The following is a 17,391-nucleotide window of genomic DNA, read 5'->3' as shown; positions in this document are numbered from 1 at the left end:
TGAAACCCAAACTCTCTAGAAGATTTACCACCAATTCCAGATCCTTTAAAATCTGAGAATGATATTGGGACATTTTGAGAATATCATCTAGATAAACAATTAACCGTATCCCCTTCTTTCTCAGAAAGGGTGCAGCCGCTCTCATTACCTTGGAGAAACACAAAGGAGCAGAGGATAGGCTGAAGAGAAGTACCTGAAACTGAAAAAGACAGTGATTCCATATGAACTGAAGGTAACCTTGAGATTCCATGGCCTTGGGATGGTGACGTAAGCATCCTTCAGGTCCAACTTCACAAGCCAATATTTTCTAGTAGAATGTCTCTCAAGAGATGGATTCTCTCCATCTTTAAATGTCTGTAGACTAGACATCTGTTCAGGTCCCTCAGATGTATAACTGGTCTCCATCCTTACTCATTTTTCTCTACAAGGAAGAGTGTACTTACAAAAACTTGGCATTCCCAAGAAACCTCTACAGTTGCACCTTTTTGTATCATAGACACCACCTCTTGTTCTACCACCTTCTGTTGCTCTAAGGTAAGTTTCAATACTCTTGGGAGACAGGATTGGACTGGGACCTACGCGAAATCTATTTTGAAGCCCTGACTGGTTTCCAGGACCAGGGTCTTGTGTAATTAATTTCTATGCTTGGGAAAAGAACTTGAGACGACCTCCCACTTTTACCAGGGAAAAATAAATATGTTAAGTGTTCGTACTCAATCTGAAAATTGGGTCCTTGTCTGGTACGAGTGGTTCATCCTCATTGGAGGTAGAAGGACTGTGAGGTACCTGGCTGGTAACGTCAACTGAAACCTCTTTGTCTGAAATCGGGCCTTCGAGTACCTCAGCTGGTAGAAAGGCCCCACTCTCATATTTGTACGTGCTTTGCCCAAGGGCGTGGATGTAGCCACATATTTTCCTATTGTTTTAAGGAGGACTTTGGGGTTTTCAGAGGGTTCTTTATCCTCCATGTCTCCTAATTTTGGGTTGATCTTGCTTAGGACATCCCTACACTGTTCAGCCTTCAGTCCTGCATTGGCGTCTCCTAGGAGGATCAAAGCTCTCTGGCTCCAGCCCCTAAGTAGATTAACATCTCCACCTCCATGCCGATTATTCTAGCTGGGGGACCTAGGATGTAGAGAATGTGATCTTGGCAGGCCTTAACGGATCTTTCCATGCCTTTTCTGGTGTCTCTCCCCAGCTTGAATAAAAAGTTAATAAGTTAAGGATCCAGGTTAGGTGTTAGGAAAACTTTCTCTTGGATCACTGGTCTATAGCACTCAGCTCTCAAGATGTTACGTGCCTCTTTTTCTATGGGATTTCTTATCCACCTTCTAATAAATTTCTCCACATAATCTTGAGGCCACCATTCAGCACTTCTTGGATGCCTGATGTTATGTGGGGAAAACATCTCCTGACCAAGGGGATCAACTATTATCCCCTTGCGAAATGACAGACATTCCTCCTCTGTGAATCGGCCCTCAATGTCCATATACTCTTTATCCAGGTCAAAAATATATTCAACAAGTAATTCTTCTCTCTGATGCCCTTGATCTTCCATGGCAGTATCTTTTGCTGTACTCTGAGCACTTAAGATATATGTGCCGCTGTGGACACCTTTATGAGTTGTGCAGCATAAGACACCCAAGACTTTTGAGGTGCTTTGACCTGATTTGATTGAGGTGCTTAGATCTCCATTATGCATTGAGGTACTTAGACCTCAAGTATGAGTTGAGGTGCTTGGACCTCCCAGTATGAATTGAGGTGCTTTGCCCTCCATTATGCGTTGAGGTGCTTAGACTTCCAGTATGTGTTGAGGTGCTTGGAACTCCCAGTATGAATTGAGGTGCTTTGACCTCCATTATGCGTTGAGGTGCCTAAACCTCCAGTATGAATTGAGATGCTTGGACCTTCCAATATGCTCATGGAACTGCCACTTAAATGTTATTAACTTTTTTCAGCCTTTTGCCCCCTTTCTTAAAGCAATCACGCTCTCCCGCTGAGGCGGTTTCCAAGTCACAATCCTCATCAGAGATTAGGGACCTCTTATTGGGCATGACTTGTTGCAAGGTTTCATGCACACAAGTGTCCATCTCCTATTGTACCATTTTTTAAAGTAATTCTTCATTAATATTAGGATTAGGGACATCAGGGGCATCAGTTTCTGCATCAGACATAATGCACCGGTTCTTTTAAACTAAACAGTAGCAGAAGATATATATATATGTTTGATAAAAGCACTTAATCAAACCAGAAAAACTGTTTGACGGCTTAATTAGCTCCTCAATAGGGGTAAGAATCGCGTAAGCTTTGCCTAATATCAAAATATCCTAGGGCTAAGCTTTTACAATTAATAATAGGAAATCAAAGACACTACTGCCATGAATAAGGGAGAAGGTTTCTGTAAATTGGAAACCTGTAAACAATAACTAAAAGAAAGACAGCAATATAAAAAAATTAGAGATACAAAATTGGAGACATTTAAAAGAGGCAGATTGTACTGTGGGCATGCCTCATATGGTCTAGATGTATTCTGTTTTAGAACAATTTTGTTTGTGATGCAATACTTCAAAGTGGCTGTGTGGAGTTTGCATTAAAGCAATATTGCACAATGGTAACCTACGCCCTTGTAATTAAATCCAGTGTGGTGATGAGAGGCCAAATAATTAATTTTGTTTGTGTCCATTGAAACGTCTAGTCAATTACATAGATCCTTTTTGAAGGCTGCGCTACCACAATGCCTGACTTGGTCCCATGATACTTCCAAATATTGCGGCTGATTGCTAGGCAACGAGCTAAAACTGGATGCCCTTTGCTCTATTTAAAAGCGAGCATTTAGGTTCTCTGCTGCTCTTGAGGTAGGGTGTAGAGCAATAATGGAGGATAAACATATTTATGAAAGGAAGCATGTTCCAAAAGTTAATTCCTGGGAATGAGGCTACCCCATTGTCTGTGGATCATGTTCCTGTGCCTGTTATGGAGCTGCTGCAAACTATGAATAATAAGGTGGTGGAAGCAGCCTCTGCACCTCATCCCCCGTCCAAGGTGCATAGGGTATCGGCCCCACAAAATATGGGCTCTGATTATTGTTCCAGCGCAACGCCTAATCAGGGATCGATACTCAATAACATCACATACAATGGCCCACACACACTCACCCAATCCCTGATGCGCTTGGAGTCAAGTTTTATTGACGATGTTCAGTTGTTTTCTTTATACAGCCTCATCTCTGACACTTCTAAATACCTAACTTGAACCTGCATATCAACTCTTTTTCCTCTGGTTGATAGACCATTAGTTGAGAAGTTGATGTTAATAATAGTACTATATAACTATCTATCTAGTTAGCTAAATAACCACAGACTCTCGGTAAGATTAATATTGTTATCTCATAACAATGTGAAATATTAATGCTCATCGCATACAGGGTACAAAGCAAACAAAGAAAAATTCACCAAGAGGTTGAGAAAAACATCAGCATAATTCAAACAGTGTCACACTCATCAATGAACGAAATGCATATGAACGAGTGGATAGGTGGAGAGACATAAGTTTCAGAGACAAAAATACATTTGCAAACGATTATCCAAAGTACGAATCATGAAGATATACTAACCCAAAAAATCAGAGAAATACCACCCCCCCTAGCCAAGGAGTTAGTGGGGGTACTTTGAAACAGAGTCAGGGAACAAAGATTTCAGGAAACAGGACAGGGACAGGAACAGATAGGCCTCTCTGCAAACTGACGGACAGCGACGATCTCCCATTTATCTCTTTCTCCTGACAACCTCTCTTCCCGGATTAACCTTCCAGGCCAGACCAACATCAAGCTATCAGCAAACTAGCAGGCATGCTCATTAGCTAAACCACACCCCCCAAAGGCACCCCAGTTATACCCTAAAACCTACATGTCTAACCCACAATATCTGAAACATTTTACAGAACTCAAATTTTCATTGGATGGTCCGAAGGGTGGCTCATCACACCACCATGACCACATTCATGATTCTATAGTCTCATTCATTCCCATCACGTAATTCACGACTAGTGAAAGCAAGTACATTTCTGTTCATATTATATGTATTGTTTTCATCATTCTCATACGTCCCCTTTCCGCTGTGTCCGAGGAAGAGGTATATACACTGACTTTGAGTCCCACGGCCAGTCTTGTCTCATGGCAGGCAAACAATGTTTTTAAAAGCTGATCAACCTTGGACTTTTACACTTTCCTCTGTAGTGCTCAGCTTTTTCCGTCTGTTTTCTTTATTATTTCATGCTTCTCTCTCCAGCCCAACTATCATGTCAACGTTAGGAAATGCAGGCCCATTTAATTCACTATAACGAATAAAACATAGGTATTTATTAATTACATGAAATGCACTTTTCACTGTTTCGCACCCACCTTTACACTATCCCATGTTAATATATTATTCTTAGCAAAGCTTTAAGCAAAAGCATAATTATTTATTATTTTTAAAGCAAGATGCAAAAATGCAAAATGCGGTCTAGTCATGCATTATTTTGTTTCCTTTGAGGCACAAAGTAAAATGCGGCCTAGATCTTTCATGCATTAGTTCACATTAGTGTATACATGCACAAAGTGGTTTCCCACGTATTCGTGTCATTTGTACTCTAGTCATCACTGCACACTGTTAGTAAATATTACGCAGGTGTTAATTCGAGCAGGTTTTATTTTTTGCAAAACCCTGCTCCATCATCATTCTAGAGAGCAAGGACACAAATGAAGCAGATAAATTCAAGGATCAGAGCTGAAGGAACTGGTTAACTTAACACCTTCGAGAGATGGTATCATTCCCTGAGGCACCTCATGTAGAGGTTGAGGGTTTAGTCCGCCAATCTAGAACAAGAGAACCAGCTTCTTTACCTGAACATAAAGCCATTGAGGGTTTATTAACCAGAGTATGGGCAAATGTGTTAAGACCAGTTTCCCTAGATTTCTTGCTATGAGATACACTCATGAGGATTTTCTAGAAGATTTTCCAGCAACCATCAAGGTGGACTAATTGATGGATGTTTTAGGATAAAGTGGCACTATTGTATCTGAATATGCAGCTCCCTCTGATCCAGCAGAATAGAAGGTTGTGGGAACAATACAAAGGACTTATTTGGCTTCTAATTTTCCCATAGAGCTGAAGCATATGCCACGTGTACAGTCTAGTCACACCTTGCAGTGGAGCTACAACAGGGTGAGAATTTTACCGTTAGATTTTCCATCATAGAGGGTGGTTAGATTACAATCTGACATTTTGTTTGACTCATTGTCCGCTGCTGCAGCACACTGCAACTCAGGTTCAGCCTTTGTGGCTAGATGTGACACGTGGATGTGCTTCTGAAAAGAGCACCAGTCACATAATTCCTGTATTCCTTTCAATCTAACCAAGTTATTTCATCTACATCTTTGGAATTCAGAACACTAGCAACTCCATTACATCCACCTTTAAGAGAAAGAGAATTTGTTGAATTCTGAAGAGCTTATGGTCAGGCATCAAGTCAAGAGATTTCATTATGCCCTTTCATGGCAGGGAACGAGACTGGGTGCTACCTTCGCTGAAAGATCCTAGCATCAGCCAACTATGCCTCTAGCACCTCCAGCAGCCTCGAAACCCTGAATAATCCCACAGAATGGAACCAACCTTTTTTCGAGATCTGCTAAACAGATGTCTCAGACTCCTATGTGTGTTGACTGGTAAAGGAGGGATACAATAGAAATGTTGCAAATTTTACCAAAGACATCTTTCTTCCAGCACCTACTCCAAGCAATCCAGCCAAGCATCAAGGGTTACTCAAAGGGAATTCAGGAATTCTTGAAAAGGGGTCGATAATTCCTGTTTTTGGTACACAAGTCCTCAGGAGAATTTTCACCAGTCTGGATCTAAAAACTGTGAACACTTACATTCCCTACCAGCATTTCAAGATGGTAAATATCTTAATATTATTTTTCATGTTGCTCAAATATGAATTTACCTTGAAAACACAAAGACAAGGCATGTGGTAAAACAGGAGTAGTTGATTTAATTAAACACTGCGGCCGGGAGTACAGCACACAGAAACGGATCAGAGGACTGACTCAAAGTACAATCGTTTTGAGTGTCTTTTTATACAATTCTTGAAGCATCATAAAACAATTAATAGATCCTGATTCAAGCGAGTAATGCAGGCCTCATCATGAAGTAATAAATTATTCCCACCTGATGACAAATGCAGGTGGGTCTCAACCTTGCATGGACACAATGAAGGCCAGTGGGAAACGTGCCCAGATGTCTGGCCTGGGGAGCGCATGATCATTGTGTGTGCTGTGTCCAGTGTGTTCCTAACTTCATGTGGCATATAACTTTATGGTGTTTTTGGGAATGCCCGCCCTTCTGGCCATGTTGTGTTTTATTGGTGCCAATCTCCTCAGACCATAGTGGTGCCGCTGCCCATCCTATCTGTGGGACTAATCTGGGTTTTTCCTGTTTGCGCCTATGTCCTGCTGATTACGTGCCACCCCAACTGTTATCTATCAATCAGTAACCTCAGGTCTAGGATGCCTGCCTGACTACGTATTTCTGACTTGGGTCAGATGGAGAGGTCATATCGGGGAATTTCAACAACAGTGATTAAAATTTGCTTTTATATATACATGTATTATTGCGTACATCGACATCAATATTAACATTTGCAGAGAATGTAGCCAGCACCTACAGTGCAGTTGATGGGAGGGGAGCTTCTAGAAGTCTCTCTGTGTGTAAGTAACAAGCAGCCGCGGCCCATGGAGGGAGTTCCGTGGGGCGGTAAGGCGGGGCGGGGGAGGGGCAGGGTGGGGGTTCTAAAAACCGGAATATGGATAATTGCAGGTAAGTAAACAATTCAATAAATAAAATGAATTTCTTAGCGCAAGCTGCATCGCAAAGCCAGGACTTGAGTGGTAAGGGTATCAATATTCCAGTTGAATCTGTCCTAGGGACTGTTAGAGTGGGGTTTTGGAACATTGCTGGTCTCCAATCTAAGATGATTAATCCAGTATGGACAGATTTCACTAACAACTTTGATATCCTTTGTCTCCAGGAGACGTGGTTGTTAAATGAGATACATTTTGGTGGCTTTAAGACTTTTCACATCCCAGCAATGCGGTCAGCTCATGGGAGACATAAAGGGGGCATTTGTGTTTATATTTCAAACATGCTGAGGGTCCAAAACATCAAAATGTCAAAGTCATCCACTTTTTATCAAATCGTCACTATTCATTTGCTCTCGCAAGTTGAGGTAGTGGTTGTACATTTTTATAATAATATAGACAGGGGTCAATTAGGTGATGTTTTAAGGACCTTTAATGATGATTTGTGCAAAATAGCTGTACCAAAAGGGATGGATGTGATCACGATCTGGGGCGGTGATTTTAATACTAGTATATGCTCTCAGGCTGAATGCGGGACATGTGGCACAGAAATAGAAGAGAATGGTCATGTGGTCCACTTCGCTCACTCAGATAGGGGTGAAAGATTCAATGAAGTCATGGCATCTTTTGATCTGGGTTTTGCCAATTTGCTGTGTTCCCCACCAGTAGATTTTGGTTCTACGTTTATTGGTCGAGGTTTTAATTCATTGATAGATTTTATTATTGTCCCAAATTGCTACGCAAGTTGGCTTGATAAATTTACAACCCACATCAACGCTTTGAGTGATCACCTTCCACTAAGCATCAACATAGTGCTTCCCTCAACGAGTACTCAACCAACTTTAAATAGTATGGTTTGGACTCAATATATTGCCTTGGCCCGTCAGAATGCTTACTCCCTACGCTCGCTGGGGTAGGAAAGACCTAGAGGTGTTGAACAAAAAGATCATCACTTAGGCTATGGTCCCTATAGTTGAGTGCCTGCAAGAAGGCACTTCTTATACGGATATATTAAACGTGTTCTCCCTAATCACACTAGTTGAACAAAATACGCTGAGTCTCCCCCCTAAGGGTTCATTTAAAATGAATAATGGATGGTTTGACACTATGTGTACCAAAACTTATTCATCCCTAAAGGTTGCACTTCACAGAATAGAGAGAGATCACGAGGAAATTAGAGTTTGCTGGAAGGCGTACAATCTCTCTAGAAAAAACTGTAAGAAAGAAATTAAAGAACAAGCTTGGACCAACCTTTATGAAGCATCTCTGCGCAAAGATTGTACTTCCTTCTGGCAGGCAGTAAAGGCCCCATTTTCTGCTAACAATGAGGGAGCAAAGATACAGGTAACTATTGATGAGAAATCGTGGATTGATTTTTTCTCTAAGGTTTATAGCAATAAGGGGAACGAGGATACTATCATAGTCCCAGACATACAACTATCTAGAGACGCTACTGATTTTTCGCCTATTGATATCTATATCACTCATGATGAAGTTTTGGTGGCCATTAATGCAAGTAAAGGAGGCAAGGCACCAGACCCCGATGGGGTTCTGATAGACTTGTATAAATGCACGATAGAGCTCTGGTCCCCTTTGTTAACTCGAGTGTTAGAAGCATGCTGTGCAAAGGGTTATATTAAATCCTGGTCTGAGTCTATGATAATTCCTATTTTTAAAAAAGGGGACCGTGAAAACCCTGCCTGTTATCGACCCATATCCCTTTTAGATTCGCTTATGAAAATAGCAGGAAGGGTCGTTCTGAATAAACTTCAAATGTGGGCAGAAGACAATAATATTCTAAGCCCGGTCCAGTATGGTTTTAGGGAGGGGATGGGCACAGTTGAGCAGGTTTTAAATTTCTCTATTTTAATGGGGAAGTACACCCAAGCAAAGTCTGGGAAGCTTTTCGTGGTATTTGTTGACCTTACCGCCGCTTTTGATTGCGTTGCTCACAGTAGATTGTGGAAAATTTTAGAGGACTTAAAAGTCGAGCCCGCACTGGTGCAATATTTGAGGCAATTATACGCTGGGGCCTCAGCCAAGGTGAGATACAGACTAAAGGGGGATTGCACAAAGCCATTCCGCGTGAACAGGGGTGTCAGACAAGGCTGCGTTCTGGCCCCATTCCTCTTCACATTATATACCAACGCCCTAGAAGAGGAACTGGTGACCAGGGCGAGAGATCCTCCACAAATTAATAACAAGCCGATTATCTCCCTTCTCTACGCGGACGCCGCCGTATTAATGGCTAGAACCCAGCTTAGACTACAGAGAGCCCTAGCCACTTACATTGATTTTATGGACAATCGGGGCCTTAAACTCAATGTAAAGAAAATATTTGTGATGTCATGTGGGAAGGGGAAGAACAAATGTAGTAGTTTGCCAGCTGGGAGTGGAAGAATAGAATCAACCAAAACGTTCTCATACCTTGGCGTTCTATTTGAGGATACAGGTTCCTGGGGACCGGCGGTCAAGAGTAGGACCCTTCTTTTTAAGAGGTCGACCGCGGCGATGATGAACTTTTCAAAACAAATTGGCAAAAGGCCCCCAGGGATCCTCCTCAAAATCTACCAAGCAAAATGCTTAAGCATTGCAATATATGGGACAGGAGTCTGGGGGTTCTATGATGTTTCCCCAATTCAGTTAGTAGACAATGCTTTTTTAAGGTTTATTTTAGCTGTTCCCCAGAGCACATCTGTTTTTAACTGCCACAGCGAATTGGGGATCTCTCACATCTCTGATGTAATTAAAATGCAACCAATTTTGCTCTGGCATAGAGTCTGGACCTCCCCCAGTTTAGGGTTGAACCGCGAAATTATTAAGGATTCGATTAAATTGGATAAGGTTAAAAAAATCTCCTGGCTGAATTATGTAAGAAAAGTTTTAAACGATTTGAGTAGACCAGATTTTTACATTAAACCAGAAACTATGTACTCTATATCGAGAAAAGTGTTTAAAGCTGTATGTCTGACACATCTTGAGTCTCTTAGAATTACAGTGGAATTTAAGAAAAGTTTGGTGATCCACCATCAACTGACCCTGGCCAGCTATTCTATTCAACCTTACCTAATGTGGTGTTAGGGGGGATACGATAGATACATTCTGACTAGGTTTAGGTTTGATAGTTTCCATCATTTGGTTACATTTCCAGCGGCCAATGATTAGTCCAGGGATCTCTGTTATTGCCCATGTGATAACATATCTGCACAAGCAACAATGCATGTGATCTTTTTTTGTAAATTTTATTCTAAGGAACGTGCTAGATGGATTATGCCTTTTCTGAAGCAAGAAGCATGGCGGCAATGTCGCCCGGCCTTCCTATACTTACAATTATTGAACATGTGTATTGTATAGGCATTGTGACTGGACTTTTGAAAAGCATTTTGAGGAAAAGGAAAAGCATAATTGGTTAGATTTTAAATTGTAATTGATGTACTGTTGTGTCAGTCGTTTTTATATGTTTTGTTAAATTATATCTGTATGAATTGTTTTTTAAAATCTGCTTTTATGATTTTAATAACTGTCTAAAATCGAACAAAGCTTTTTCTGATTCTGATTCATTCACTATATGTATTTATTTTACATTTGCAATATTGCCATTTGATATATGGGAACTTGCTGCAATAAATATTCCCCTTTACTTGCCAAATGAGTGTTGGACTTTGTTTATCCTGTATTTTGATATTCTAAAGTGTGTGGAGTCCTATTTTGAAGAGTGTTCATGTTGAGTCCTGGTATTTTGAAGTCTTTCTCAGGTGTTCTGGAGAGAAAATCAAGACACGTGCATTTTGATTCTACCTATTTTGAGGACTGCAGTTTTACTGCAGGGAACTCCTACCTGTAGGAAACAACACAAGAACAGTACAAAAATTAGAATGGGCAGCATTGACGTGCGCAGTCCTGTCAACCATCGGGGGAACCATGAGAATCAACTGATGTACTAATCCTGGTCAGGGGCACCTCTCTCCTTACAAATGTCGGTTTGTAAATGATGTAGTGCTTGGATGGCAAGAGCCAGAGTCCCATTGTCCATGTAATTTCCTGGGATAAACATGTAACTGGATGCACCGATCTTGGCAAACCCCTCATCCTCCATTGGAGTCATCAAGTCTAGCACATATCGAAATTACACCACCCTGAGGCACATGGCTCTCAGTTCTTGTAGGAGAGTAGGATCTGCTTTCATGGTTACCCCCACTTTTTGCTGGGTGTCATTCTGTTTTCTGACTAGTCTGACTGGGATCCTGCTAATCTCTGTGCTACCTCCCTAAATTGGTCTATAGTGAGCACTTAGGTACCCCCCAGTGTTGCAGGGATTCTGCTTATGCACAGAACTATGCGCAGGAAACCAGGACCTCAGAGAATTGTGGTGTACCAGAAACTCCCCTCAGAACCAAGAACCCCTATCCGACTAGCTTAGTGTCCCATTCGTTAGCCGAGATTTAGCTCGGCGGTCCCAATGTATAGACAACCCAGAACAAGCGACTTAGATACTCTCAGGAGTGGTGGGAATCCGAAATACCCGTTGGTAGCTATATATCAGTCCACAACAGAATAACAAAGACACGGTAAAGTTTAAAGAGTTTATTTTATAAACCTCGCGTCCTAAGATGCAGTACTTTGGCTAACACAAGCAGACAAATGGTTAAGATCAGAACCATCCGCATTGTTACAATACCATAGAAAATGAAAGGAGCAATCATAATAATAATGACAGTGGAAAGCGACCACCCTCCTTTCTCTAGCAACTAATAGGTTATTATTAGACTAATAGAAGGTCTCTTAGGCTTGCATGGGGGACCCCATACCTCATAGATCAGCTTAGTGGAATCACATCACAGGATCAGCTAGGCTCTCTCCTGCAACAGCTCTTCGTTTCGAATGTAACAGAAAACATGCTGCTCTGCAATATTAAAGGACTCGTCTTTCAGGTCTTGGCAGCTGTATGTATGTTATGGCTAAGAAGTGGCACGATCAACCTGAACACAACAACCTGCACCGTCTAGTGACCCAGACTCGTTCTTTACACGGTGTACTGACCAAGGTCACTGCTCACTGTTAAGGATGTTAAACAACAGACGGTTCTCATGTGAAGCAAAGTCGAGTCAGCAGTTCTCGAATGAATAACATGTAACAACAGTGTCGCGTGCAAAAGCAGCAAAAGCAGCAAGCTGGCTTTCTAACAGCCGACGAGGTTATGCTAACTTAGCGTTGTACATAGGGAGTGGTTAACCCATACTACACCCCCCCTTGATCGGACTACTAACCACTAGGGGCGCACTTATCAAGAACGCAGAGTTCAAGTTAGAAAGAACGGAACCAAGGGCATGAACTATAAGTCCATATAAGGTAAGTGTAAGTTCGAAAAGAAAAAAAGTGTCAAAAATAGAAAAATGATGTCGTCAGGGAAAAAAAACCATGAAAAAATGGGGAAAAATGACATGCACCAAGAGTTGACCAAGACAAAGAGTCAATCCATCAAGGTATAGGCGCAATAAGTTGCAACAGCCTCCAAGAGGAAATCATTGGTGCGTTCCGCAAAATTATCCGCCATCCAATCCATCAAGGAAAAGGAACACATGTGTTCACTCACAATTGGAGCTTCCAGCACCACATGAGGACAACAGGAAGGTTCCTCGACATAACTTCGTTCCAGCAAGTCAATCGCAGCCTCTTCAATGGCCCAATTTCCAAGGACTCCATGTGCCGCACCCAAGGCCATAAACCCGACACCAGAACATTCAAACTCATGAGCCGTTAAGGGGCCCATTAGTTGACCAAAATCCGGGACAGGTGACACCGAGTTTGACAGGCATAAATCCAGAGCCCACTGGAATGGACAATCCAGGCAGTGAAAGACTGGTTGCACACAAGTAAAGAAAGGAAACCGGAAGGACAATCCATATGCGACACTTAAGGTCGCCAGGGGTAAGGTGCCATAGTATTTAAGCATCCGGTTACGCAAGTTGCGCAGCCATTGCGTAGTACGCAAACCAATAGAAGTATTCCAGCTATAAGGGCGAGAAGCAAAGGGAGACCTCCAATGACGCTGAAAAAAATAGAATAAAAAAATGCGGGTATCACACCAAAAATAGTTTGAAAGGAGGTCACGAGGCCTGTGGAAATATGGATTTTTATGATCAGTTATGTCCCCTATCTTGGACCCCAACGGTTTCATGTATAAATCATGAGTACATGTATGTTTCCTCCAGTTCGAGTTATGAAGACGCAAACACATGTGCGTCCACCGTCAACATGTCCTCTTTCAGATCCGCCATGAATGGGCCGGATATTCTATTCCTAAGTATGAAAGGCCACCGGCTTTATATGGTTCACTTATCCCATTTTACAGTCCAGGCGAGTAGGCCCTGATTCTGCCATCAAGCCTTTTCTGCCTTCTGCCTCTGAAAGCTCCAGTCTGAGCTCGCATCTGTACCCATGAACTTTGTCCTACTCCCTGTGCGGCTAACGGTGCCTGACTCGACCTGTCTGCTTGCCAAAAACTGTATTTCACCTTCAAGATTATCTGCTCTGCTCCGCTCCTCACCCAATGCATTCCTGTCTAGTAGTTTAAGTAAACATTCTTTCAGCTACCGAGCAAAAGGCCCGGCTTCTCTGTCTTTATGCAAGTAATTCATAGTCCTGTTACTATGGAAGATTTCTGCCCTCGCATCTAGTGTAGACACTTAGACGCTTGTACACGCACTAACAGTCAGTATAGTCAGTATAGAATAAGATTCTATCCTAAGAGACCTTTCTTTTTGGATAACACAGTTCTTTAAACATAGGATGTTAGATATGATTTGGGATTAGGTTGACATAACCCCAGACTTCTGTCTCCACATGTAGAGCTAAATGTCAAGTCCCCTTCACCCCCTAGTTGCACGTCAATCACACGTCATGCTGCTGCGCGCGCATCTCTGCCAAGTATTTCTGCTGACATTGCGAAATTCTTTCGTGGAACCACCCATTTATGACATCATATCCAATGACGTTCTTTAAGTTACGCCCAGTTACACCTATTTTAGTTACGCATGTATGTTCTTATCTTTGTTATCAACTGTTACGCCTCCTGCATCTGTTTCACTGTAATGCCTATTGTATAAAAATGATTACTTGTCAATAAAGTATGGTCCTTCACTTCCTGAACCTTCGTGGTGATGGAATATGGAGTCCATCAATTCGAATTGATTTTGGAATAAAGCCCGTTCCGAACCTCTAATACCACGGATTCTGCCTCTTATTTTACTGAGCTATTATTATAGATTTTCCGCATCAAATTAAGTTCCGGTAATTAAATTATTTACCACATAAATGGCGCCCGAACAGGGACACTTTCTCATCTCACGCGCCGGAGGTGCGTTGCAGGCCCGGTCTCCTGCCACAGCTGGACGGACAACAACGCGTACCCGCAGGATTTCCTGTATCTCCCTCCTGCCGAGCGGGGGTAACTGAGGCTGCGATCAACACCCAGACGAGGCGGTGAGAAGTGCGAAGTATCCCGACCAGAGCCTAGCTGAGAGAGCAAGATCCGAGGTATACAGAGGCCCACCAGGTTCCGAAGTTCCGAAGTTTCGAGTCGAGTCCAGTCCGGTCCGAGTCCAGTTCAGTTCAGTTCCGAGGCCTTTCGTTCCGAGCTACCCGGTGAGTACCATTGTCGGGGAGGCGTTCTGACGTGCACATAGGTTGTGCCGGTCAAGACGGGTTTGGGTACACAAATCCGGTCTGCACTGTTTCAGCAGTGTATCTGTACTGTTTAGCAGTATATCAAGTATGTCTAGTATATAATCCAGAATTACCTAGTTAGTGCCGAGTATCATGTTTAGTGACTAGTTCCCTAAATGGCCATCATTGTTGTTCATTAAATGTTAAATGTTAAAATGTTTTAAATACGTTCTGCATATTGTGGTGTGAATGACTGTTCATTATTGTGTTTTGTTGTATTAAACGTGTTCAGAATTAGGTTTCAGATCAGTTCTCAAAAATGCCGCTCTTTTCGAAATTAAGACAGATAAAAACTAGAAAAGGGGTACTCGAAGAAGCTGTTCCCATTCCCCCTAGGGACACTCCAGGGTACTTCATGTATCATAAACATGGCCTAGACGCCATATTATTTCTTGATTTATGGGTAGACTACACCAAGGAATTACCAGAAAGTCAGAGGTGGCCCGCAGCTGGGACCTGGGATGCAGATTGCATCGTGAAAGTAGAGGAAGAATTATGGAAAAAGAAAGCTAGACAATCACAGAAAGATGCCATTGAATTATGGCGTAAAGAATCGTATAGACGTACAGAAAAAGCACGTAGACAGAAAGAGAAGAGTAAGGAGAATTCAAATAAAGTTCGAGAAAATCTATTAATTGAAGAAGGTACTCGAGTAAAATCAGAACAAGTAGACAGACAACGAAATACCCTTATGAATGGTATGTATCCTCTTCTGGCCGAAGGATTACCTAAGGCTACTCCAGAGATACCAAAAGACTTGCCACCCCCATTGTTCCCGATAAAAGTACATCCCAAAGGGCATCCCAGAACCGCAGAAGATGTTTTTCTTTCCTCTTATTTAGACGACGCAGCTCCCGAGTATGCTAGTGCTGCGCCACATAGACCGCCTGCCGAGGGGGTTCAACGCCAAGACCCTCCTCCGTCTGTACCACCGCAACAACAAATTCCGACACAAGTTCCGGCAAGCACATCTGTTTCTACAGCTGTACCCACAACTATGGTTGCCATATCACGTTCAACGAATCCTTTCACATCCAGCACCCCAGGTGGTGCTACGGGAGGTACAACAAACATTTTTTCCACGCCACCCAGAGTAAATAAACTTTCCTTTCAAGAATTAGCCCACCAACGTACGCCCAAACTAGTAACTCCCGACGCGCTTAAGGAACTTCTAATAGATTGTAGATATGACCCGGTGCCCGGAAAAGGGGACGAAATGCTGCTGGCATCATTACGTATCCGACGAGCTGCAATATATTTAGGGAGGCTACCAGGAATGACTACACATTTAGAAAATATATATCACTTTGTCCAGTCAGGACGAGATTCCGAAAGTATTAATAGAGCCTTGGAGTACCAGAAAGTGGAGATACAGGGGGAACTGTTACGTTTCCTCATAAATTGTGTGATCAGAAATCAAGACCGACCAGGGGTAAATCCGGAAGAAATGCAAATTCTTACCACATGGAGTCGGAATATATCAGAGGGGAGACATGATAAACGATCATGTATAGTAGCTATGTGCCGCAAGATCTGCAAAGAAATAGAACGAATACACGAAGAAAGATTAGCAGTAGACGAGCCTGAACAAACCGAGGAGGAGGAAGAATTAGAACTGCCCACAGGACAGTTAGAAACCATGGCCTATGTAGGTAGAGGAAGATCTTGTAATAATACTAGATGCTTTACTGATCCGATACGTCCGATACGTCCAGATAATAGCAGAAATTTCCAAACTCCTATAATAAATATACGGTCCCCCGAACATTCGTTCCAAGCCGCTGACAAATTACTCCGAGAACGAAGGGGTTATCATATACTTGATTCTATGGACGAACAAGAATTAGCCAGGTCAGCCGTTCACTGGGTTGACAGTCCCGGAAAATATAGTGATGATACACTAGCACACACGTTTTTGAACCTCAACCCCGATGAACAGCGTTTAGCTGGTATCTACATGATTCAACAACTCCTCGTACTATATAAAAGCCAACACTCCGATCCTGGTCCATTACCTAATATATTGACTGAATTACTCACGAATAAATGGAGAGGTTCAGGTACTGAGTTAATTAGAGAAATACTAGAATCCAGAAAGCAGTACATTCTTTTTGTATGCCCCGAACATGTCTCACGGCCCATCTAGAAAAGAACGACGTATTATATGGATAGACAGAATCCCTTACGCGAAGTTCACCCGATAAAAGGTGATGACAACCAGTTTAAACGTGTGTTTGTATACACGCCCATATCTAAAATAGAACTATTAGAAATGAAGAAAGTGGTACCCAGTCATGACAAAGACCCAGCGGGTTTCCACCGTGAAATTAAAGACATGTTGCTCATGGGAGAGTATACCTATCCCGACATTATGACAATATTGAAGGTATTAATGCCTGCGGGCATTTACGAAAAACTCAAGGAAAAGGACTGGGAGGTGGGAGACCAGAAGATAGATTGGACAGCATTAGAAAACGAAGAAAAAGCTCAAGGTCCAGGTTCAGGGCTTGGGGAAAAGACCAAAACACTACCAGGTTTACTAGTACAGGTACTGCCACGTTTATTAACTACGAAAAAGGAGGACTGGGGTGCAATCTCAGCCTGTAAACAAAAGCACGATGAGGACACTAGTGATTTCTATGCCCGATTCGAAAAATGTTTTGGTATAAATAGTGGAATAAAAGCAAGTAGCGAATCATATCCACATCTGTTTGTGACAAAATTAGTTGAAAATGCCCTACCCCAAGTTAAGAATAGAGTATTGAAATTCG

This window comes from Triturus cristatus, chromosome 6, assembly GCF_964204655.1.
Source record: "Triturus cristatus chromosome 6, aTriCri1.1, whole genome shotgun sequence".
NCBI classification, from domain to species: domain Eukaryota; kingdom Metazoa; phylum Chordata; class Amphibia; order Caudata; family Salamandridae; genus Triturus; species Triturus cristatus.
The sequence above is the reverse complement of the archived record's forward strand: the minus strand, read 5'-3'. Positions refer to the sequence as shown.